The sequence below is a fragment of the Pinus tabuliformis genome, chromosome X, assembly GCF_031772625.1.
Source record: "Pinus tabuliformis cultivar Carrire ecotype Pingquan chromosome X, CPIR1, whole genome shotgun sequence".
NCBI lineage: Eukaryota > Viridiplantae > Streptophyta > Pinopsida > Pinales > Pinaceae > Pinus > Pinus tabuliformis.
In genome coordinates this window covers 443,518,821-443,542,917 of record NC_142308.1, presented here as the reverse complement: position 1 = coordinate 443,542,917, position 24,097 = coordinate 443,518,821, and the positions used below count along the sequence as shown (strand labels likewise).

Sequence of the window (24,097 nt, the reverse complement as noted above, 5' to 3'; positions counted from 1 at the left end):
TGTTGTTGTTAACAATTGTTGTTGACAGCTTTTCAAACAGGTACAAATGAAAGTTTTGTGGAGCAGATGTACTTCACATTTTTTTGAGCCACCTTGGATCAATGATCAAGGCAGAAAAGTTCAAACTACCTTCTATGACCATCTCAGCAGGAGTTCTGCAGGAAGGCAAGGAGGAAGGCAGTTCTTCCTAGGAGGACCAACACATCTAGGAAGGAGAGTGGTCAAAGGCTTTGGTTCAGAGGCACTATTGAAAGGAAATGTATATGGAGGCTAAAAGAATATGGTGTTGTTACTATCATTTACTATTCAAATCAGTATATCAGTCTTTTCGAGACCAAAAGTTCTTTTAGTGGGAAGGCATGATCCAAAATTGATTTTGGATAGACTCCTAAGTCTAAGTGTTCCTCATAGAGGAAAATGAAAGTCCAAGGAAGTTCCTGGAAATAGCCCCATGGTAGAGATCTTTTCATTTTGAATCTATTACAACTTGAATGGGCAAAAATGGACATAGGATGTAGAAGTTATCGCAGAAATAAAATGCCCTTTTTCTTTGGAAAAGGAGGCAAAATCCCCTAAAAATGGCCAAAAACCCTTATAAAGGGAAATCACATCGGAGAAGGGTCCAAGAAATGGACTTAAGCGGAAAGGGAAGAGACCCCCGATCTTCGATCTCCGATGTATTGGGTCGGAGATAGGCCTGTGCTTGATGGTGAGACCCCGGCCAATGCAATATTGCGATCACTGATATCAGTGGATCAGTGTCGGCGATGCCACGAAGCAAAGGACGGACCCCCCAGGCCAACGCGACTTGCGATTGCAATATATCGCATCGCAACGTCACCTTGCAGCGGTGTAAAAGGGGTGATAACGTCGGACCCGATGGACTCTATAGGCACGGTTCGATAAGTTTTGAGTTCCGATAAGGTAGGATATCGAGCAAGCCTTAGGTGGAAAGCGGTATTGGGCTGCCTCCGCCCAATCCCACCCACTGGTCAACATGTGGCTGGCGGAGGCGAGAGGAAAACCGCCTTTTCGGGCGAGTAACCTCCCTACTCCTAAGCCGCCTGAAATTGGATATCGACCGTTGGATCAGAGATCCCACAGATTAATGGTGGAGCTTGTGAAAGCAACCCAAGGTGGACCCGATACGATATTAGGGCGATTTTGATATAATTTCAAGTCCGATAAAAAGGATTTTGTTGGGTTTTTCACGTATTTCCCATGTATTTGGGATTTTACCCAAAACGCTTATGCGATGCAATATAACGCCTAATGGTGGACCCGATAGGGATTTTAAGGGCGATTGAATGGAATTTCACGTCCGGATTTCACGTCCGGTAATGTATTTTCTAGAAATATCTGTGTAATGAAATTTTCTCCATTTTCGGGTTCTGCCTAAGAGAAGGCCCCGAAACCTCTGTAACTGCTCCAGATCCTCATGTCGCGCTGCAAGTGAGCGCTTTTATAGGAAATGATTCATTTTGAAGCCACAAAGTCGTAGAGCTAGATGGCCAGTCGAACTGACAAGGAGCAGGAAAGCCGCAGAGGCACAGAGAGATGATGGTATGCAGAGAAATGGCTAGGGTAGCCGAAAAGCTGGAAAAGTACCTCAAAGGAGGCAGAGAACTCAATAGAGAAAAAGGTAGAATCAAGAGAGTAGAGAGAGAGAAAAGCTAATGTGCAGAGCAGTTGAGGGAGTCTTTGGAGTCACTTGGAGGTCAAGTGAAAAGCCAGAGAGCTGAAAGTTGCAGAAAGCCAAAGCCAGAGGCAAAGAAGCCAGAGCTGAGATCCAGAGCTAGAGCCGAGAGCCAGAGCTAGAGCCGAGCACCAGAGATAGATCTAGAGCGAGACCCTAGAGCCAGAAAGTCGAGAGCTTCATAGCCAGGGGATAAAATGGTGTTCTGAACCCATTGTGTTCTGTGTAAACCAGTGGAGTTGAGCGTGGAGCTTGTAAAAGAACTTAGACCATAATCCCAGAGAGCCTAGTTGAGTTGACTAGAGCTCAAGGAGATGTAGCCCAAGAGTTTTGGGTGAACTCCATATTAAACTTGTTGTCTTATGTGTGATGCTCATTTGCTACATTGTTTTACTATTATGTGTTTTATATCAGTTTAAGCAAATCAATTTTCAGCACATAAACAGTTTTAAAATAAACACCAGCATACACCTATTGTCAAGCACATTATTAATTCCGCATTGTTTAATCACTAGATCTTGGGAATATTTAAGCTTTGGAAGTGGGAGAGGTGCTTGTAAGTTAGACAAGAAGCCTAAGTGCCCCATTTTCGGATCATTCCCTAAGCTCGAAACCCTTTTATTCCCATGTTTCAACTTATAACCCTTGGTCCATGTCAACTTTTGCTACCTAGTTTCCTAATATCATATCATATTATGACCTTCCACCTTTGGTGATTTCTTAAATAAACTTGTGTAGATTTATTATTCACTTCTATTATGATGATGATTCACTTAACTTAAAATTATATTTTTTATTCCACTATGTAGCGATGGAAATTTAAAAATCACTTGAGGAAGAAGATGTGTCCCATCAAGCTAATCAACTAAATGATAACCAAGATGTTCCCTATGGACCTGATCAATCACTAGAGGAACATGTACCCTATTAAGATGATCAATTATCACTAGGGGAACAACATGTGCCATTGTTGAATTTAGGCTTCTGTGATCCATGTCGAGTTTAAAGAGAAGAGTTTTCGGTGAAAATGACATCGTAATTCATTTGTCGACGCGTTTTGAACCAACAAGTGTGGTTCATTGTCAAGACAAGTTAAAGAACCAAATCATGGCTATAGGTTAAATAGAGAGAGCAAATCATTCAATGGTTATATTTGACCTAACTAATTATCTGACTAATTAGGTTATCCATTTAATAAACATTTATTATTTTTTCTTATTATTTCATATAATAATAATATAAGGTTTGTATATAGTTTATATAGTTTTAAATAATAAAAAGGTCTATTAATTAGTTATTCATTTATACTCAAAAATAACTTATTAATTAATTAACTAATTATTTTTTCCCTGTCCTTATCTCTTTGTCCAATTTAGTTACCTGGTCCAATATAGTCGTTTCATGGTCAAATATAGCTGTCGAATGATTTTCTCTCTCTATTTAACATGTAGCCATGATCTGGTTCTTCAACTTGTCTTGATGATGAACCACACTTGTTGGTTCGAAATGCGTCGACAAATGAATTATGATGTGATTTTCACTTAAAACTCTTCTCTTTGAACATGTGCCATGTCAAGCTAATGTACCAATGGAGGAAAAATATTTTCCCTATCAAGCTAATCAACCACTAGAAGAACAATTTGTTTCCTCTCAAGTTGATAGGATAATAGGGAGTTGCAGTGTTTTGTGAAGGGGTGGGCTGTTTGCAAAAAATTTAGATGCAAGCATAATAGAGAACCTTGGAGGGCCTATCCCTGCTTGCACTATTAGAGACCATGTCAATAACATCATTCGACAACATTTTGAGAAACATTCAGTTGTTGCATAATCCCAAATACTACATGGGTTGATCAAACATAAGAAACTAAAACATGCCATAAAGCTTTTGGGTGTCCAAGGTTCCAAAAGCAAGAATAGAAGTATGAATGCCACTGAAAATATATCAAAGGAATCCACTATGTTTGGAAAATCAATAAAAGTCGATGTTCGAGATACGTACAGGGCAATAACAACTGTTATTGTTGCACCAAGTACATAAAGACAACAAAAGTTTGCAATAATGTCAAAATTGCTCCATGTCTAGAGAAAGCCCTTGCACAAACATACAGGGTTTGAGTGAATTAAAATGATGAATCTTCTTGTTAGGTTATTTTCACCAGGAAACCCTACCAAGATAGGCTTACAACATGAATCAAAGAATTTGTGGTAGAATTTTGGGAGAGCCATTCTCGTGCTATTCTAGATAGAAAGCATGTCGTACAACATATCATAGCTAAAGATGAGTATCAGGAACATGCTAAGCACATTGTAGAAATGGCAGAAGTTGCACTATTCAAGGAATTTAAAGAAAGCAATTAGCATGTGAAGATACACATAAGAATGTTTCAAAATTTGAAGACATGGTTTATTAGGCCTAATACAATCTGTGACACATGTTGCTGCCGATATCATATTGAATTTAAGCTTCATTATGACACTTTCTTGGAATTTTACAAGAAGAATTGTCATGATGACCCTCCTCCTACAATGCGTGATTTTGTTTCATCAATATTTTGCAGAAGGGAGCCAGAAGAGTTCTATTACAAGAAAATATGTATAGGTGGGAGAAGATGCATTGAATGTGGTGATTTGACATTGCTCCATAGGAACTTTCTTATTGATTACCAACTAGTCTAGGATTTCATATGCCACCATCACATGGAATCATTACGAGTATGTCATGGGAAATCAACCATCTTCTTCAACTCCGCCACCTAAGAGGATCAACTATGTTTAGGAGGCGATTCCTATTTCACAATTAACGGGGGTGTTTCAAAATCAAATATATAAATATATCAAACACTCACACATGTCTAGGTGGAAAGCGTTTGAATATAAGCATTCTCCCGAAGTATTTTAGACAGGCACAATCTTATCAGTGGTGGAATTTTCTGAGAATTACACATTCTCTTCTCAAACAAGGATACAAAGTGGGTATTATCACTTAGACCAAGTGTCAATATTAGAACATGTTTTGTACAGACATGCACAATTGAACATTGATGGTATGGATAACACTGATGAGTCACGTGATGTGATTAAGGAGTATCACTTTTACATAAATGATGATCATGATCATGACACATTTTTCATGCATCATTGTTTTGAACTGATTTATGAATCATTAAAAAAAAAAGCATATCATTCAGGAAGCATTGGATATGGTCAGATGATCATGCAGGGCATTTCAATTCAACACAAACTTTTTATTGGTTGAGTCGACTACACAAGAAGACACAAATTTAGCATACTTGGAGCTACTTTGAAACATGACATGGAAAGGGTGAGCATGATGGTGCAAGTGCTTATGTGAAGCGAGCACTTAGGGCTACCAAATGAGTCATGATGTAGATCGACTCAAATCATCAAGAGAGATGGTGAACTAGTGTAGATCCCATTTAGGACATGAAGGTCATGATTCTACAAGGCCTGTGCATAGGTTCTTCTAGAATATTGAACTTGGCGATGTGAATAAATATATTCCTTGGTATTGTAATACTATAGAAGGAACACGAGAATTACACTTAATGCAGAGCAAAGACATGGGGGGAATATTTTCCATCGAGACAAGAAAACTCACATATTTTTGTGAGTTTTGCATTAGTGTTGATGGATGTAGACTTGATCATCGTGAAAAGCATGGGTACATGAAAGGATGGAAATATGTCCCTCTTAATCCAAAGGTACCTCATCCAATTATGACATGGCATGATATGCACAATGAAGAGGACATTATTTCACTTGATCATGATCAAGTATCCGATCTTGTAAGGGAAGGTATGTGGCTCATTTATCATTAACAATTTCATCTACTAATTGAAATCTTGAACATATTTAACTAATACATATTTTGCATTTTGGTTGTAGGCAATGTTTTTGCTGTCACTAACCCCACAGGGAATGAAGAGAATGTGGCCTACTATTTGATGTGATGCACACAGGTTAAAAGTAGGTTGGTGAGACCATATGAAGATGAATAATTCACATACCAAATTGGACACATGGTTGTGATAGGCCATTTTTTTGAAAAGGTTAAAAAATAGATTGATCAGATCAATTATAGAGATTTTATGCGTGAATATATATCTGGTCAATACAATCATCTAGTCATAGCATCTCAGATCAATCTCATAGAAATAAAAACAAAGAAAGGCAAGCCAAGGAGATGGAAGATGACAGAATCAAATGATGAATGTATTATGGAGACTTGAATTCCTATGATTCATTGGCCAGATGAGTAGATGATGCAAATGGAAAGCCCTTATGTTGAGTCTATAGCATTCAAGTGCAATCTAATCTAGTATAAGAGATCTCAAATGTATGATTTTTGTAATCTATAAATGTGATAGTTGAATACTCCTGTAGTTTTATAATTTTGAATAAGAAATGTTTCCCTCTTATCTAGGATGGATTCATAATGGTGTACATATATGTTATATAAGCTTTAGTTTCCTTTAGGTGCTTAAGTTTCTAAAGTACACCAAATTTCAAGGAGGTGATTTAGAATCAATAGGGGTTTAGATTTAGATTTAATTAAAATTTGTCAGCTTAAATTTTTTAAATGTCATGTGTATATTATTCATGTGGAGCATGCAAGAAATTTCATAGATCTATATGCATGTCATACATATTTGGTTTCTAGAAAATCCATTTCAGTATATAACAACCAAGTTGATATGATCCATTTTATGAACGTTCCTAAATTTAGTTGGCTATCAAATGTCTCAATCAATTCCTTAACTTAAGACATTCAATTAAGAACATTCAAGAAGTAAAATTTTACAAAATAACAATTTTGAATTCTAGTTTCATAGAATAAGGAAAGAAGTACAATATTACTATGAAGCAAATCACTTTAATACTTAAAATGAACCAAAATATATGATGTACATCAATTTAATAATGAATTTGTAGAAAGTGTATTTTAGTTTAGCCAATGTATGTTAATTTAAACAATTAGTTATATGTTCCTATAATTTTATGCACTTTCCTAAATTTATTTGTCTATCTAAGTATTTCATCAATTTTTTATCTTAAGACCTTCAATTAAGAACATTCAAGAAGTAAAATTTTACAAAATATAAATTTTAGTTGTCATATTGGCTTGTAGAAAGTGTCTTTTAGTGCCAAATCAATGTATGTTAAAAGTTTCAATGATTTTAATTCAAATGTCAAGATGAAAACTATTAATATTGTAATTATTTCATGAGTCTATAAAACTAGAAATCAAAATTGCTATTTTGTAAAATTTTACTTCTTGAATGTTCTTAATTGAATGTCTTAAGATAAGGAATTGATTGAAACATTTGATAGCGAACTAAATTCAAAAATGTTCATAAAATTATCGAATAACATACCATTAACTATTTTTTTGGTATATTAAATTCCAATACATATGACTCATATAATGTGTTATGACTAAGCTATTGTAGATGACCTTAAATAAATAAAATTTAAAAAACATGTTATTAGTTGAAAATTTCTAGTTGAAGACATCTTTTAAAATTGAATTTAAAATGTATTTCAATCATATTTGTATATTTTGATTGAACAATGAACATATATTTTAGTTCATTTTAAGTATCAAAATGACCTACATCATAGTCTAAGATTGTACTTATTTTCTTAGTTTATTTCTTGAGAAGTCAAAATTGTTATCTTGTTAGCTATGTATGCTAATAAATTATCCATATGAAAATATATACAAATAACATTATACACATGAACATCCACAAACTGAAATAATTAGCATCCATAAACTGACATAATGTTCATGCATCCACAAATTGTCCATGTATGAAAATATACAATGTATGTACATCAGATGTGAATATGCCCTATGAAATGGGCCTAAAAATATACAAACTAGCTATGGTCCACTCTAGAAATGATCACTTCTATAACTCTTACGTGTGTTATGTTGTGTAGAGTGAGATTCAAATTCAAATTAATTAAAACATTATTTGTAAAAATATAAACAATATGGAAATAAATGATTTTGAATTGTGCATTTAAATAGTCCCCAACCTATGACTCAGTCAAGTGCAAATGGAAGTCAGGTGGGATGGGGGTCTGGTCAATCTCATTTTGGTGATGCCCTTCCTGTGGCCTAATGCCTCCATACCCAAAATCCCACTCATGTGTGCACATAACTACAACATCGACACCCCTCTACATTTGGGCCTGTGTACACAATGACAAAGACAAATTATAATTAGTCTACGGATTAATTAGCATGCATACATGTAACTTAAAAAAAAAATTGTTGAAATATTATGAATAAAAAAATTCACCTCAACTGTTATTTCATGAGTGTTATGAGGCAGAGGTGGAGGTGGAGGAGAATGAGCCATTGAAACATGCACTAGAGGAGGTTGTTTTGACTAGTCAACTACCCCCTTATATGACCTCATAAGCTCATATGTATAGTTGGGTTGTGCATGCATGTTATCATGAATTTATTAATACAAATTCAATCTGATACAAACTTATTAATATAAATAATGTAAAATTTGAAGATAAGAGTCAAAAGTCTCATATATATGTACCTGGTCTATGTCACGTGGGTAGTGCACACTCCAAGTGTCACAGCTGGTATCATAACATGTACGTGCATATGACAAAAGTTGGTCATGACCTAGACTCTCGAGATATGAATCATCATGTAATGCAACTAGTGGGACATGAGGCAACGAAGGTGGTTTTCTTATCTCCCCATGCAATGTGACATGTACAATGGCCAATGTCCTCTGCATGCTATCTTCAATGGTATGCTTAGTCTTAGCACCAAGTTTTGATAACTGCTCTAGCTCCATCAGAAATACCACGCTACGAGATGGTCGTGACAACAATATCAAAGGTGGTGCTACATGTGTGGGGTCCCTATAAGCCTTACACGTTCATAACTATGTGTTATAGACATTTTTGTGCCTTACAGCTATAAGCATGAAATGTCCATAATCTAAGGGATCCAAAGTCCCTAAACATGTTGTTCCTACCCCTAGAGGAACAAGGCTAACAAACCACAACAATTCACAGAAGTTCTCCACCAGAAACTGCTCAAAAACAAGTCAATTTAGGATCAATTCAGAGGCTCCACTAGTTGTCTGCGCTGAAATCCAGAGATTACACTGGCTAGGTGCACTGCAACGCAGGTAGAAGCACTACCAGGGTGCACTGAGCGGGAAATGACAAATGGCAAGTTCATTCAACGAGGTGGAAAGACCCTGGAAGCTTCCAGAATCTCCTCCAATGACACTTGCCTCAATGAATTCGACTAGTGATGAGTAAGAGGCTCTTAGTCTCCAAGTGGAAGCAAGAACTGACAGAGGGAGAGGACACTAGTCAGATCTCAAGCTGACTCATCCTCTCTCCAAACATCTATATATGGATCTCTCCTCCATGAGATCCAGGAGGCTGGAATTTTGTTATTGCAAAGAATTACTGTTGGTTTGAGATTGGAATCATTGGGTGCTTAATGCTTTGAAGGAAGGTGAAGATAGGAATTTCATTTGCTGGGAGGTAGATGCTAGATTGGAGCCCTCTTGGTTGTATCTCCTCCTGAACCTTGTTATTCATCAATAAAGCTATCTTGGTTTCTCCTATATACTGATGTATATTTGATGTATGATTGCATCAGTATGTTTAGTTTATTTCTAATCTTGAACTAGTTATGAATATGAATCTATGTCTTTGTGTAGTGTTCTCTTCTTGTGATCTTGCAGAAACCTGTTGAAGTTGGGCGAGCGAGAAGGCAAGTAGCTGGGAACTCTCAAAGAGAAGAGAAACCGGATCGGGGGACAAACGGAAGACACCGGTTAGTCCATCTATCTCTCTTCATTCTTAATTCATAAAGGAAGAATACTAGAATAGCTGTGTCTGTTTGTTGCTAAGGCATTGTCACACCTTAGGTGGATAGGATCGTCCTGCATAGGCATTTTTCCCCACAACACTATGTCCCAAACGAGGTCCATAAAATTTAGATCCAGTGTTGGTGTAATGTGGCTTCATATGTAGCACAAAATCTACATATAAAAATGGTGGGGGAGCTAGCCCCAAGCTGCAATCAATCGATCATAGAAAAAATGGGCCACATCAATATTATTAAAATATTTTAGTGGAATTAGACTAGCATGTCTAACACAACATTTTGGAGGGATGTCAAACGACTCCCCATGAATATCAATGTTCTTGGTGGCGTCTTTCACTGCCTTTCAAGTATGTCGGCCTCTAACCTCTAGCCTCCTAATATTATGTATAGAATATAGGAGGTGGATTTATGGCCCTTCCCTTTGGTATAGATCAATTAACTTGTTGATGTTATCCAACATCAGAGACAAACTACGCCTAGTAGGTGAACTAGAAGAGATTTTATCCAAATCTCATGTGATCCATGTCTGTTGGGCTCTAAAATCCTCAATTGTGACACTAGCTATAGCGTCATTCCATGGAGGGATCAGCATTGCACTTTGATGCTCTCCTGACCCTGTTGAGGATCTGCAAATCATAAACATAATTTAATATATACATAACAAACTAGAACAATAATAATGTATACATTAAATTCAAACACATCAATTGAAGATGATTTAAAAATTAAAGTCTATTTCAAGACATAAACGGATAAAGTTTAAAGAGGATTTAAAATGCAATATGTATAAATGTAACAGGTGAAGAAGGTCCACTATCTGTAGCAAGATCATCAACAAAGATAGAAACACTACCTTTGACACTCCAACTTGTGTTGGAGCGAGGATCTACGAGTGCAACAAACACTCTAGTATGACTACGTGATCTAGTCCAACCATGTATAATATATCCCCTAACACTCTGAAGGGATATAGTTTGGGGGTGTATGGGAGATGGATCTGCAAATTACATATAATACATATAAACTAATCCAAGAAAAAAATGTTAACATAGAAAGAATGTTGACAAGAAAACCATTTATAAACTCAAGTAGAATAATATAGGCTAAATATATTAACTAAATAGAGTGTCTATTTCGATAAATTATCAACCAAAGTATTGAGTTCCATGTAAATACAATCGAAAAATGTGACCTTGAAAATCTAACTTACACTTTTTCTCGTTTATAAATAATGCATTTTATTCATAGAAAAGAAATATGTAAATATATGTAAAAAATGAAATAAACCTATTTGCAAAACTAATAAAACTTCATGCCAACCAAATACTCCATAACAAAAGTTCTTATAATGTTTGATTTTGACACATGATGTGTGCTAGGTGCAAGCACATGAAGACAATGTTTCTGGTATGACACACTATATAATGAAATGATATGGTACAAATTAGAAAAGAGTCAAAATGCTTATATATTTGAACTTTAAATGAACTTTTCATCATGGATTTAATGTATGTATCAAAACTTATATATATATATATATAATTAAATAAAAATATAGGAAGTGTAAATTTTTTTTTAACTAGAAAGAGTAGTATATTTATATATAAATCACGCTTGTTCGCATTCACAATCGGGATTTTACATCAAAATTTTGAGCCTATTGAGGGCTTCTGAAAATTCATTTGTTCCCCATCCCTTCCCTGAGAATTTTTTTCCCAAAATTCCAAAAAAATATCCCATAACTGGTAGCCTATGGCTATACATTCTACAATACTGATATAGTGAATATTTACACGTATAGTTTGCCATAAAAAAATGTTTTTAAACCGAGAGAGAAATCATATTACCCCTCCATCGGTGGTGGACTATTAAGATCGAGTCCATTATATTCTCCATTAGTGCTCAGGCTATTCTCTTCCATTTTGAGCTTTAGATGCTCAATTTGTTGCCTTCGCACGTCCACCTCGTCCTCCAATTGTCGGATGCTCTCCTTCCTTTTGAGTTGCTACTCCTACGTATCCAATGCCTCCTTCTGTTGCTAACTCAGATGCACCTATGCAAAATAGTTAGAGCCTCCTTGAATTCCATATGCTCTTGCACACAGTCCTTGCATGTATGCATATTAATGCCACCTTTCTAAGCTTTTGCCTCCCTTGAACCCCTCGTCCTAGGCCGCCGACAGCCCCAGGAACAAGACGTTGATCCCACCTCCATTGAGTTACTCTCCACACTCATTTTCAGCACTGGAGAGCTACTTGAGTGCCCAATATCTAAGGTGTCGTGAACCCCCCACTCATAATTATTCTAGGCAATCAACACAAAGCCCTGATTTTGCTGCTTAAACTTCCCCACCTGACTCAGCTTACTAGCACTCAGCTTACCAACACTCAACTTACCAACACTCAGCTTACAAATTATCAACTTATCAACACACAACTTCCTTGGCCAACTGCACACACCACCAGTGACCACCCTTATGGCCAACACCTTGACCCAAAACCCACAACTATTACTTAGTGACCTCACCCTCAGTCGTTAGGCCTTTGTAGAGACCACCTCAGAAGAAACTAACCAAAAACCATGACATAAGATCAAACTGTTACCCATTTATAGAATATGCAGATCTAGATTCTAATGCGGGACTGGAAATTGGTACTTATGAAGTCGAGATCCCAATGATCCATAATAATTTCCCATATTTTTGCTTCATCCTTTATCCCTACCCATGCCTTCCTCTCACGTGTGGTCTAAGCAATTCAGATCAGAGGGATTAAATGTTTCTCATGCTCTCCCATTATCTTAAATTCTCCTGTGTTGGATCACTGACCATTACAACAGTTTATATGCCATGAGGGCTAGGTTCTCATGCTGTGAGACCTCCCGGAACCATGTGTAGTACATATGTGATGGGAGCAGCCACATTGTGGCAGCAAGGCGAGCCTACCTATGCCACAAGGCGTGAGGATGGTCCGAGCTAAGTAAAGGCTGATGAGATAGGTTCGGGGGAGTGGGAGATGGATCGTATCAAGTGGAGGCATCAGGAAGTGGAATGGAGAAGGGTGACAAGGGCTAGGGAGGAGAAGTGACATGGGAGAGGAGGGTAGGGGGAGGAAGGGGTGGGGAGGAAATATAGAGAATGAAGGGAGAGAGGGGGGGGCAAGGGATATATAGTTGCGAACCCCAAATTTTCCATGTTGCTTTAATTTTCTAATCTCTTGGTCGTGCCAAGAGTGCCTTCCCTAGTCCAATGATTGAAAAACTTGACCATGATTAGGGAATGAATAGTGTTTCCTCTATTTCATTCACTATACTTCTTTATGCATTCAAATGACAGGCCAAATTTGGTTGCTTATCTGCTTCCTAGTTATTCCCTCTTGTGATGATTCCATCATAGGGTCCTCTAATAGAACTAAATTCTCTAATTTCAAATAAAATAAAATGGGAAATAATTCATTTCTAACTAAACATTTAATCGATGATATTTTTCCATTAAAATTTATTTCCTACAACTAAATAGTGGTCATTTTATTTCAATCACTTACATGAGTAATCTATAAATAGAGGAATACATGTTCTGATAGACTGGATGAGATGCCCCTGAGCTCCTGATCTGGCTGGGATGCTTTTCTTTACTACCGACTAGATTTACCTCCCAGCCAACTAGGAAGTAATTCCTAGCCTAGGAAACCTCCACAGGTTCCCTAACCCTCCAAACCCAAGTCCAACAAGATGTAGTGTGTCAAGGATAAACAATACTCTCCTTCTCTCCCTTCTCTCTTCCCCACCTTAATCTTAAAATAAATCCTCCAAAACCACAACCAAACCAATACCAAAATCAAGCCAAGGATCCCCCCTCCTTCCTTCATCCTTCCCCTTTTATGCTCCCCCTTCTCCTCTCCACCCCAACCACCTCTCATTAATGTCATAACTACTCCATCATCTTTACATTTGACTTCTCTTCTCCCAAGTAAACATGAGAGGACATTTGGGGATGTGATATGAATATAAAACTAGTTCATTAATTGGAGAGGACCATGTCTTCTCCCAAGTAAATATTTTGGGGATGAGAGATGAATATATAAATCGGTAATTAATTGCAGAGGACCATGTCTTCTCCCAAGTAAATCTGAGAGGAAATTTTGGAGATGAGAGATGAATATATAAATTGGTAATTAATTGGATAGGACCATGTCTTCTCCCAAGTAAATTTGTGAGCACATTTTGGGGATGAGAGATGAATATATAAATTGGTAATTAATTGGAGATGACCATGTCTTCTCCCAAGAAAATCTGAGAGGACATTTTGGGGATAAGAGATGAATATATAAATTGGTAATTAATTGTAGAGGACCATGTCTTCTCCCAAGTAAATCTGAGAGGAAATTTTGGGGATGAGAGATGAATATATAAATTGGTAATTAATTGAAGAGGACTATGTCTTCTCAAAATTTAAAAATTTTGGGAGGTAAATTGGGAATAATAACAAAATTTATATCATTGCTAAATTTACAGTTTCACCAATGTAGGTATGTACCAATATTTCTTGATAATAATAAGTCAATATTTTAAGGTGATTTAAACCCTAGTAAAATTTTCATGATAAGATTAAGTAGGCATTACATACACTCCTCCTTCAGAAAACTTCATCTCGAAGTTAGAGTGTAAATGATACAAGGAGTTTGAATCAATTTGGAAATAAGGCATATCAAAATAGAGAGAGAGTTATAGTAGTAAAATTTGATAAGTCAGACAATGACATCATGTCCCGTCAAGAGTCTCCAACTGATCTATATCCTCCTATCCTTCCTAACCTACTTCCGTTCCCACCTTATCCATCCTCTGCTGCTATATACGATGGCATCAGTTATACCAATCTAACCACTGATAAAACCAATATGGCTAAAGTGTCGACTATATCGACCTAACTTCCCCAGTAGGCAACTGGCAATCGTCATCACACATCTAGGGGAGCGTGTCCACCACTGCCTTCCCACGATTCTAGGTTTGGAGGTTACATGGTGGGAAATACCTCCACCCCTCCTCACAACTAGGGTCAACGCACTGGTTGGACTTGTCATCGAATAATCCAGTCAGGTTGTCTTGCCACCTATCATTTACATTTTACTCATGTCATAAGAGTGCATATCAAGTAGATACCAAATGTAATAGAACAATGTACACCATACCTTTCCTCATTGGATGTCTCGACCTTCCCAATGGAAGAGTAGATCTTGGTTATCATATAGTTCTTCCCATTCTGCAGGTTAGTTCTCATCCATGCATATATATAATAAAAAAATAGATATAGATACATGATCTTAAACATCATCTTATTAAGTCTTGTATCCACGTATCAATTTTGTAGTTCATATTGGAAATAAATCTTACATTAGATAAATCATATCCACTTAATCCATACACGAAGCTACAATAACTCTAATAAGTCATGCGCTAGATATCATAACCAAGTAAGTCATACATTAGGTCATACATCGAACATTTCAATCATCAATACCTAATCCATCTAATGATTTATGTAAGTAGTTTCACTTATCCAACTAAATGCATTAATATTACATAGTGTTCATAAATAAATAACGTGGAATTGAAAATAGAGCCTTAGCATAGGTAGCTATCTAAGTCAAGATGGACATCATAAATGGTCAAAAGTGAGGGTTAATTTCGACATATAGTCTTTGCGTCCTCCTAGGTAGCAAATCTTGGGTTATACTTGTCCCATTGTATCTTAACTTGGTCCACCAAGCAATGCCTGAGCTATCAAACCATATGGTATAATATTCATAATGGTTTAACCATTACGATTCCCACATCTGGGACCTATAATTACCTCCAATCAAGTTTGTTGGATTCATCCGAAACATAATGTTATAGGACAGATACATAAAAACATCATGAGTTTTACGTAAGTGGGGTGGTAGTATAAGACAATAGGAAATTGGTCCAATTTTTCTCTTTTATTCTAAAAGGTCTTATAGATCGATGTGGTAAATTCAGACATTTCTCAAATTCAATAGGAATATTATAGATGCTCGCATAGTATTCCAGTGCATAATGGTAGACATTTGTACATATTGCTTTCCCCCCTTTTTTTTCTATAAATCTTTGTTTGTGGGTCACAGAATAAGGAAAGAGATTGCATCATCACTGATGCCCTAGGCTCTGTTCCGGGTATTGGAAAAGATGCCTCCCTCTGCAGGAAGGAATGAAGAATTTGATCATTTTTCTCTACCCTATCTTCAAATAATATTTTGTTCTACTTGTTTGATGTCTTCAGAAAGTTGGGAGGTACACATCCCCTATAACAATGTCAAAAAAATTTAGGGACGATCCAGGGTTTGAAATACTTCACTCAAAATCCACCTAGAAATTTGTCAACAAGTCGAGTCTGATCACATACACTTCTGACCACTCTTATAACCCTTCAGCTCTTCAAAGGCAGCGTTGGATTTGTTTTTCGTATTTTCTAATCTATTATTGGTAAAATGCTAAAATTAACAATCTACTTCAAAAAATAAATGCCACTATCTTCCATCTTCATGCATTTAAGAGCTAAAACATCAATTGAATATTTGTGAAAACTTTGAAGAAAATACTGAAAATAAAGCAAACCCAAGAGGTGGGTTCTTCAATCATGATATGGGCTGGTCCAATTAACGATCAACCCAAATGCATCTACAAAAGACAACTTTATCGACACTCAGATTGTTCTAATCCATAAAAATATGTATCTAGCAGTTTCCTTCCTTTGCTTCTATGGTGAAAGGTAAGGTTAAATGGTATAGAATGTTCAAAAGAAAATAAACAAACTCGTGAAACTATGCAACAGGTGGAAAAAATAGATAAAGCTCTCTTACTTCCAAACCAACTATCCAAGATGATGCACATAATTTAGATTTTTAAATTTTAAACCAGAAACGAAGACATAATTTTCAAATTCCAAAATAAAAATTTGAAATATCTAAATTATACCAAATTTTGTGTTTCACATTAGGAAGCAATATCTACACTATACAAATTTGTGTTTCACAATAAAAGGCAACCCCATTTCATTTTTAAAATTCATTCCTCATTAAGATGTAAGTAGTAGGAGGAGTTACCTGGGGTTATCTCAAGTGGTTAGGTGGAACAATTATTATCCTTCTTACCCAAGTTCAAATCCCTGCTAGTGACATGATGCTTTCATGAGCCATTTGTTGACTACCATGATTATCATGAAATTAATATGGTTTACCCTAGTTACCATTCTCAGAATGAAGGTAAGTGCCTGGTGCATTTCTTTAGGATATATATATATATATATATCTATATATATATATATATATAGATATATATATATATATATATATATATATATATATATATATATATATATATATATATATATCTATATATATATATATATAGATATATATATATATATATATATATATATATATATATATATATATATATATATATATATATATATATATATATATATATATATATATATTTCAAGCGAGGAAAAAAGAAAAAGAGAAAAGAAGAAAATTCAATGTTGCAATGTGTACCCTGGCCCAAAGGGTTGTATAGAAACAGATTCAATGAATCAAAATAGAAAAACTACATAGAAGTACAGGAATAGAATGAGAATACAAATAATTAATGTTCTTAGGCAGAGAGACCATCATACAATAATTGCATGCTCTACTGCCTATATAAAACTAAATGATATAATGTGCAATTTCATCAAGTTGAGAGAGATGAATCAAGGAATTAAAAGGGTGGGATAGATCAGAGAGACAAAAATAAAATGTGGAAAAGTAGATGAAAGTTTCCAGGACATTCTTTCACAACCTCCTACCTAATGGTTCCACCAAATATAGCTGCCATGGGATACAACACTCCACTGAAACCACTTGCAAAATATTCGAATACATTATAGTCAACAACATTAACATCCATCTTAACCAGTGAGCTATCATTTTAAAACCTTTGCCACATCAATGACATATTGGCATCTTCCTAAGATGCAAAATGGAACACCCAAATTTATGAAAAAATTTATCTGGGGTTCAGACAACCAAGCGTACAAGGGGAGGGTAGTCAAACATGGAGAATCATTGAGAAGAAGTTCGCTAGGACCTTCAAGTGCATGAAACTTTAAGAGCTTGGATTTCTTTGCCTGAGCGATTATGCCACCCATCTCATAGCATCCAAAAGTTAGTGGTATCTTCATGGACGTGGAAAGAATATGGTCTTCCAGTCTCCGCCTTTCTTGGCTTCCCATCACTGAATTCATTCATAACTTTAACTTCAGAGAAAACAACAAAATCACCATCCTTGAAATGGAGCCTTTCATCATCAACCACACATGACACAAGAGTAGGATTGTAGTTAGAACAGAAGAAATGATGCCCATCTGTGCTTCCATGGCATTCACATCAAACGCATTAAGCTCTATCCCAAAGTCACAAAACATACTACCAAATAGTCCCTGAACATTGGGTTTGATTAGATCAATTGACAATTTATGATTATGATAGAAATTGTTTGTATTCAACTACTTGCTCGACACCTATGTCTCTGAACACTATCCCCTGCAATTGCATGGAATATGGAGTCCATTACTACTTGGAAGTTCCATCATTTCCTAAGAAATTAGGCATCAACTAAATTGCCTGGCAACAAAATAGGTGTTGCTGTCATATCTTCGATTTAACAGAAACTAAAACTGCAACACCAGCATTTAATTTCTACAACTTATTACAACAAGCAACTACCTCGGTTTTTTCAATATCAGGTTCAGTAAAATAGAAAATTGGCATACAAGTACTACCTTTCAACATTTGATTGGTCATGCAAAGTCATTGATTCCGCTCCCGCTAGTATCACAGCGTTGACCATTTCAACCCCAAGGCCTTGAAGGCCAGAGGTGAGGACATTTGCACTGGCTTGGCATCTGATAGCCCCCCTTCCATAAACTGCCAGATGTCTGTTGTGAAAACCTTCGTCTATGTATTTTCTTTCGTACATGATCAGAAGGAATCGAGTTTGTGCTACCTCCATTAGAAGACATCATGTTAATTATGTTTGTGTTCTTCACTCAAGATAAGATGATCCATTATTACCACCTCAAAGCACTATCTGTTCTTATCTTGATCTAACAAGGACAAGGACAAAGGATGCACTTTCTTAATTGAGGTCCCCTCTACCATAATATATAGTTGTTCAATATATCATCGCATACAACCCCTTCCTCTATAGTCATGACATCATGAACTACTCAATTAATTATACATTATGATGACCGGTCATCGTCATTCCTACTCATTGTGTGTCTGCCTCGCCTTTCAAACGATTTATTTTCCTAAGGCCAACCTTAAACTACCTCACAATTTTTTCATGTTTGCAAATTAATATGATCTTCATGCCCATCTCAACCTTCTTGAAAATATCTTCACACTATAAGGGAAAAGCCAATCAACATGGCATGTAGCAAGTCAGCTCTCTTGCTTCATTATTACAAGTCTCGTCCAATCTCTTGTCTGAATTGTCATACAAAGTCTTTGAATATTTGATCATCATTTATTTTTTATGTTTTTGGGTGAGAACCATGTTATATTAGCTAGTAGCTTATCATCTTGAAACTGAATAGCAACCATCTATGGACATTGAAAGAAGGCCCTCACTGTAGGAAGTCACTTTTCGATATCAAACTGTGTTTCATGGCTTCCAAGGAATGCCATATGCTTTTGACTACAAAGGTCCCTTTCATAATGATCGGCACAGGGTAATCAAAAGTGTATGCTAGCTTATAACCTGATCAGGCTTTAGTTGATAAGGCTCAAGAACTAAGGCACTGTCGTTGAATTATAATGTTGTCAGTGTAGATCCCAATTAGTGTTATAACCACAACAACCAATCAAGCAAAAGCACCAACAAGAAAGAATATTACAGTCATCCAATATGCTGAAAGACAATATGTTTAAGGCTATCTTCCTTTTTTTTTTTTCTTCTTCCTTGACATAATTTCCAAAAATCTTTTCACAGTCTGGATAGGGCCGTAAATATTTATTATAAAATTGTCTGCATGTAAGTTTCATTATAGTTTTTCAATGTAACTTCCACAACAAGAGCACCTTTGGATCTCAAATTGGTAAGCACCTTATAGCGAGGAAGTACTTGCTTATGAAAATTTACACCCAAATAATCAGGGAATTCTACTAGGTTCCTAACAGGGAACCCCATGTCACTAATTAGAAAATTAACCTTCTCTTTTATAGACTGCAATTCATACATAATAATGTGTGGTTCCCTTTCTAACAACTTGAAGGCTTCCCTATGTGATAGTCCTTGTTTAATGAGATATTCAAGGCGTGCTTTCACCCATCTACTTCCTGTTATAATGACCTCTCTCAAAATATTGTCTTGCAAGGGTTTTCTACATTTCAAGCTATTTAGTAATGAAACACACCTTGACAGCTCCCCACCCACCTTCATCGAAAATACATAAGGATTGTGCACAATTGTTTTTACAAGATGATGACCAGTGAAGCCCAATCTCTCCAACTCAGTAACCAATGGTTTCAACTTGTCTTCGATGCTGTGAGCCAATAATGCAGGAAATGTGGAGTAGACGCGATCTATGTCCTCTCCTGTCAGACCAATGCTCTTGAGATACTTGATTTTTTAAGCCAGATATTTTGTTCTATAAGTGACGAAATTCAGGTACTTCCTCAAAACAAGATATATGGTCCCATTCTTCACTCCTGTATCCCTTAAAACCTTAACCTTTGTTTATAAATTATTGTGTTTATTCAAGAAGAATAACAAGGGACACTTCTCCAAGCATCTGCCTATGAAAGAGGATCCAATTCTATGATCCAACAAAAATTTCACATTTTCTTCATAGTTTAGTGGACCAACAGGTTCCAGTCCGAACTTTGCACAATAATTTAAGAGCGTCCCAATAATATCCTCTCTATTTGGGTATTTATGTAGTCTAAAAAAAAGAGGGTTCCATTGATTCAAGTAGTCAACGTTCAAAACAGAGGGGCAGGAATGCAAAAAGAGTGGCAAGGTCTCTCTGCTTAGACCATAAACCTCGAGGGTTTTTAGGGTATTTTCCATTTCAGACTCTGAGCATTTTAGTAAAGTTTTATGGTTGTGAATCAAATCATGAATATCGGACCTCAGAAATCCATACCTTTCAAATAACCTGGTATCTGCAACTAGTCCTCTATCTGCACAAAGCTCAATCCCAGATGGTAGCGTACTATCTTCCTTCTTGCCATTGCTCTCCAGAAGGAGTTCAACTTCATTCACAGTATCAGCTTCCTTCAAAAGGGTTTCTACTACTACAGGAAAGTTGGAAAGCTGCAAAACCCTGAAGGAAAGTTGCAAAACCATGAGTTTACATCTCGTTGGCATAGAGTTTCGAGCATGAGTTGGGAATTGAGCATGATGTTAGAAGGTTTTACCAGCTTCTACAATGTCTCCCCAAAAAATGACGCATTATAGCAGGAGCAAAGTCTGAAGGCGAGGTAAACCATTACAATGTTCTAGCATTTGATTTTGAGAACACACGCCCAACCTTTGTATTCTTTCAAATTGAACCGTCCACTCCTACCACGATCCAAATATATAAACACATCCCCTCATAATTTTTCATAGAAACACGACTGCTTCTCTTTGCATTTCATACATTTTCTATGTCCACTTGCCAAGAATTGGAAAATTCAACAACTCCAAATGTTACCCAAATATGTTCGCACAGACGCAGTTCAAAATGTGTTATTTTTTTCATGTAATGTTGCCAAAATCGTGGAAATTATTATTCAGATAGATGATATAGAAGTGGGTTTCGATGGGCTTGGCCTCAAAACATTGACCAATGATATTGTCTGTGAAGTACTCAGAACCCTTCAAAGAAGTTTCTCAAAGAGATTACGCAGAAGGATTCCAGAAAAGGTTCCCCATTGTAGAGAGATGCCTTTGGAAAGAGGCCCAACAAGATCAATCTATACGAGGATCCTGAGGTCTTAGAAATCCTTTGTCAGTTAAACAGGGTGTGGGTAAAGCATTGAGATTCTATTCATGGGCTAGAAAACAAGATGGGTTTGCTCATGTTTAGCTTACTTTCCAGGAGATGGCATGGACTCTAGCGAGGGTAATCCTACTAAAAATGTTATGGAGGTTCCTCCATGAAATGGCAAGAAAAGAAAGTGGTCTTGTAAGAAAAAAAACTGTGACCTTTGTCATAAAAGTCCTGGGTAAACAAGGTCTAGTGAAGGAGGCATTGGCTTGTTTTTATCGAAAGAAACAATTCCATTGCAAACCAGATTCGATCACCTACAATATCATTAGCATCTTTGTCACCACATTGTAACTACATTCAAGCATGCATCATTAAATTGTGGTCTTGCTTGAATTAATTACCCGGTTTGTTTGAACTGGTCCCTGAACTGAAGTTAAAATTGTATTCTCTAAGGCTTTGGGTTACTCACATTTTGCCTGTTCGATATAGGTTTATGCATTAAATAGCAAACCCCTCGTTCCATGCATTTGAGTGGTCATATTTTGGTTGTTTTGATTGAATTCGCTGCAAATTTGAGGTAAAATCGTTTCCACTTCATTTGAGTATCCACATCTTGACATGTGGATCAAGGTGAAAAAACAAGAAGGAATGAAGAAAGTGAGAGTAAGGTGGGGAATTTCAGCAAAGCGAGATTTCTATTTTATCAGATGAAAATGTCAGGCTCTAGATTCCCTCCGGATGTTTTCACCTAAACTATTCCGATTACCTGTTATTGCAAACATAGTATGCATACAAGTATTCGGAAGGCAGTTAATAAGAGATTACAGGAAGCAAAGCGGTTGTTTAAATAGATGTGTTACGATGGTTTTATGTCGGACATTGTTACTTACAATTGCTTGATTGATAGCCCTTGTAAGAATTGCAAAATCGATAGGGCCCTGGAAATCTTCTAACAGATCCATTAGGATGGTTGTGCTCCTAAAAAGGTTACTTATAATTCATTCATCAGATATTATAGCACTGTGAATGAAGTAGATAAAGCTGTGGAGATGTTGAATAAGATGGAGGAGAATAACATATCTCCCGCTTGCAGTTCTTATACACCAATTGGTCATGCATTATCCGAAGGAGGACTGGTTGGAAGAAGGTAGTAAGGTATTGATAGAAATGGTTGTTAAGGACACTATTCCAAGATCTTATACATATAAGCTTATTACTGATGCTCTTAGGAAAGCATGAAAAGATGGATTACCAACAGAAGCAGAGGTATGTAGGAAGATCGAGCTTGGAATTGAAGCTAGGGATAGACATGTAAAAGAGTGAAGTGCATGGTCTATACATGAATCCCTGGAATATCACCACTTCCCATATAGGTGCACAAATTGAGACAACAATGGCATAAAGAATCATGGAAACTGGATCTCGATCCATTATTGACTTCTCACCGTGGGAGGCTATAATGGGAGATGGAAAGGGCAGCAAATCCAAATTAATTTGTGATAACATGTTCACCAAGGGGAACATCAAGTAGCCCAAGAAAGCATCTATATACCAATTTCCTTTCTAGTTGATATGAAACCAATTATTTGGAAGAGGGTGGAAACGAGTTAGCATTGGTACAATATTTCCATTCCAATAGCTCCCTCCGCAATATCTATCACAACATTGTACATAGCTTGGCCTCTGTATGTCATATTCAATCTATATATATATATATATATATAGATATAGATATTAGGATTACAAGTAATTATGAGGGTTACAAGGTCTTATAGTGGAAATTTGGGTTTAGTGGGTTCTGGGTCCAGGTTTTGAATCTGGGCTCTGATACCACATGTGAGGATTCCATCCTAGGGTCCTCTAACAGAACTAAATTCTCTAATTTCAAATACAATAAAATGAGAAATAATTCATTTCTAACTAAACATTTAAGTGATGATATTTTCCCATTAAAATTTATTTCCTACAATTAAATAGTGGGCATTTCATTTCAATCACTTACATGAGTAATATGTAAATAGAAAAATACCTGTTCTGATAGTCTGAATGAGATGCCCCCAAGCTCTTGATCTAGCTGGGATGCTCTTCTTGACTACCAACTGGATTTACCTCCCAGCCAACTAGGAAGTAATTCCTAGCCCAGGAAACCTCCACAGGTTCCCTAGCCCTATGAGCCCAAGTCCAACAAGATGCAGTGTGTCCAAGATAAACAATACTCTCCTTCTCTCCCTTCTCTCTTTGCCACCTTACTCTTAAAACAAATCCTCCAAAACCACAACCAAACCAATACCAAAATCAAGCCAAGGATCCCCCCTCCTTCTCTTATCCTTCTCCTTTTATGCTCCCCCTTCTCCCGTCCACCCCAACCACCTCTCATTAATGTCATAACTACTCCCTCATCCTTACATTTGACTTTTCTTCTCCCAAGTAAACATGAGAGGACATTTGAGGA

General features: G+C 36.5%; 1 pseudogene; it reads left to right on the top strand.

Annotated features, from left to right (window-relative positions):
* Nucleotides 1-997: 997 nt before the first annotated feature.
* On the top strand, nt 998-22,884 carry LOC149140482 (pentatricopeptide repeat-containing protein At1g77405 pseudogene; annotated as a pseudogene).
* The last annotated feature ends 1,213 nt before the right edge of the window (nt 22,885-24,097 follow it).